This window comes from Columba livia, unplaced genomic scaffold (assembly GCF_036013475.1).
Source record: "Columba livia isolate bColLiv1 breed racing homer unplaced genomic scaffold, bColLiv1.pat.W.v2 Scaffold_303, whole genome shotgun sequence".
NCBI lineage: Eukaryota > Metazoa > Chordata > Aves > Columbiformes > Columbidae > Columba > Columba livia.
The window spans coordinates 48,808-52,101 of record NW_027043340.1 but is presented as its reverse complement, the minus strand read 5'-3'; positions in this window follow the sequence as shown (position 1 = coordinate 52,101).

Here is a 3,294-nt window from a genome sequence, read left to right as displayed (position 1 = left end):
GAAAATTCCTTCCTGACCCCAACACTGGCGATCGGCTGTTCCCTGAGCATTTGAGCAAGACCTGGCTCCTCGGCCCACAGGCTGGTCATGCCTCCCAGAAGACCACAGAATAATAGAAGGATAGAATGATAGGATGATGATGTCTCCTCTCTTCTCTTCTCTTCTCTTCTCTTCTCTTCTCTTCTCTTCTCTTCTCTTCTCTTCTCTTCTCTTCTCTTCTCTTCTCTTCTCTTCTCTTCTCTTCTCTTCTCTCCTCTATGTGGGTTTGGGACACCGCCAAGTCCTTAGAGTTTTAAGCGTTTGTGCACGTAGTTCTCAGACGGATGCTTTGGTTGTATAGAGCATCAAGATTTAGGGCCAGGCATAGTGGGGTATCTAATCCCAGTTTGTGCCCTGGCTTTCATGGAGTTTATTAAGTCATACGAATTAGGGCCATCTTTAGGGCGGTTTTAAGTGTATCTTAAGCTTATGACAGCTCAGCTACGTTTTGACCTTAATTAATGTGATAAGCATGAGTCCAATCTTTACGCCGCAAACGATTAGTTTGGGTCTCTTGTGGGACCGCGGTGGCTGGCACAAGATTTACCAACCCTGAGTTGCTATAACTAGGTCAAGTTTACACTTATTGCTTAATGTTGATTACTGCTGAGTACCCGTGGGGGTGTGGCTAAGCAAGGCGTCTTGGGCTGCTATGGGCGTGCCTGATGCCGGCTCCTTTTGCCTACGGTGTAGGAGTCAAGGGCATTTACACTGGGGCACGGATACTTGCATGTATATGTCTAGTGAGAACTAATGGTAAGGTTAGGACTAAGTCTTTTGTTCCTGGGTGGGTGTGGGGCCGTCTTGGCATCTTCAGTGCCATGCTTTAACTGTAAGCTACAGGGACGTTTTGTTTGTTTGTTTGTGTTTATTGCTCACTGGTTGTCTGTGTAGCTTAAAATTGGCTAGTGCTTGGGGCGAAGGTTGATGTGTGTATGGATGATAGAAAGTGCGGCTTAAATTGGTTAGTGCTTGGGGCGAAGGTTGATGTGTGTATGGATGATAGAAAGTGCGGCTTAAATTGGTTAGTGCTTGGGGCGAAGGTTGATGTGTGTATGGATGATAGAAAGTGCGGCTTAAATTGGTTAGTGCTTGGGGCGAAGGTTGATGTGTGTATGGATGATAGAAAGTGCGGCTTAACTTGGTTAGTGCTTGGGGCGAAGGTTGATGTGTGTATGGATGATAGAAAGTGCGGCTTAAATTGGATAGTGCTTGGGGCGAAGGTTGATGTGTGTATGGATGATAGAAAGTGCGGCTTAAATTGGCTAGTGCTTGGGGCGAAGGCTGATGCGTGTATGGATGATATAAAGTGCGGCTTAAATTGGTTAGTGCTTGGGGCGAAGGCTGATGTGTGTATGGATGCTTCCCATGGCACCGCTTGTATGAGTCTCCCAAGTACATCAAGGACTCCTCCTCCGGAGTCCCAGGTCTGTGCTCTGCTGCTGGCCTCACTCGCTGCCCTTTGGCACCTGGGACCCCACTATGTCCTGGTTATGACAGCCAAGGCTGACACTGATTATCACATCCCTGATCAGCTCTTGCTTGCTGGGCAGGACCAGGTCAAGGTGAGCATCAGGGCTTTGACAAGACATGGGGCACCTCCTGGAAGTGCACATTTGGACCACAGTACCTCAGCTGGGGCACCATAGTAGAGCATTTGGCTCAGAAGCCTGTTCAGTGCTACACCACCTGGGATCCCACTATCTAAAGGGACACAGATTGGCTCTGTGATACCCCTCTTGTAGTGCCAGACCTAATAAACAGCATTTTAAACTATACCTCACAGACTCTGAGTTGATTTTTTACTGGGATCATAACAGATCAGCATCAACTGGAGAAAAACACCCTCCCAGCACTCTTGGATGCAAACCCTCTGGTCCCAAGGGCTGGTAAGGCTGCAGTTTGCTCATGAAACCCCTGGACTGATCCCCATCCACCACAATTGTTGCCCTCCAGAGTCCTGCCTGAGAGCACAAAGGCCTGGAAGACCTTGCTGGTAGCAACTGATGCAAAGACAGAGTATCTCAGGTCTATCTACACCTTGTCTTACTAAATTCAGTAGTAGTCTCACAGTATTTAGGATTCTTCTTCAGGTGTTAATGAAGTAGTAACAGCTTATCTTGGTGTCCTTCAATTCCTTTTGGAGTTTCAATTGTGTTTTGATATGAACCATGACTGTGCTTGGAGGACTGTTTCACAGCAGGATCCCCTAGAGCTCCAGGGACACCTGGAGGAGCCCAGAGGGGACAGAGAAAGGGACATCAAGGGCTGCTCCTGTGCTGCTGAGCTGGGCTGGGCTCCTGGGACACAGGGAGCTCATGGCAGCGGCAGCGCTGCAGAGAGACAGCTCTGCCCAGGAGCAGCTCCTCTGCACACGCAGCAGGGCTGAGGGCTCTGCCTGCAGCACCGAGGGCACAGGAGCCAGGCACAGAGAGATTAAAGACGACATGGGGTGGAGGATGCTGAGAGCTCTTTGAGAGACAAATCTTCACAGCCCTTAAAAGAGTAAGTTTCTGGCTATAGCCCAATTCAGCTGCAGTTCCTAAAAAGATCCTAAAGCTGGCACATCCCACAGCCTATGGCATCTGTCAGGAGGGTCCTTGCAGTTTCTCCAGTGTAGAGAAAACAGATGTTATAGAGAGCTGAGCTTCTCTGCTGTACCTTCATAGGTATTTCGTCTTCCCACCAAAGTTACTGTCATAAAACCAGTTCTTGTCTATCCTAAGCTATCCCCCCGTCCTTGATGTATCAATCCTGTATCAGTCCCTCTGTCCTTGATGTCTCACATAGCATGCGGTACTTGCTTCTTGTATTTTTCCACTAGAGCTTGTTCTCACACTGTCGACTCTTGCAGTTTCCCACAGGTCCAATCTTAGCGCACTGCCACATCTCCCCTTTGTGTTTAATAAGTGCATAGCCATAGCAGTGTGTAATTGCATAGCTATTACCTGATTAAACCTTTTTTCAATCATTTCTTGTAACTAGATGCCTCTTTAAGACCGTTTAAAAACCCAGTTGGAGATTCCTTACAATCCTGTTTAATCTAAAGAAGTTATGGCTTATTTATAGCTTTAGGTATAGTGTGTCTAATCCCGTATAAAATCCGCAGTCAATAACAATTCAGCCTGTAACTAGATTTAAGAATGTTACGATCCCACCCTGGATCAACCAAGGGACAATTTTGATTTAAGTTCCCTGTATATTCCCTGCCAATATCTGCCCTATACAAAAGTATTTCAATCTCTTTCCCTGATT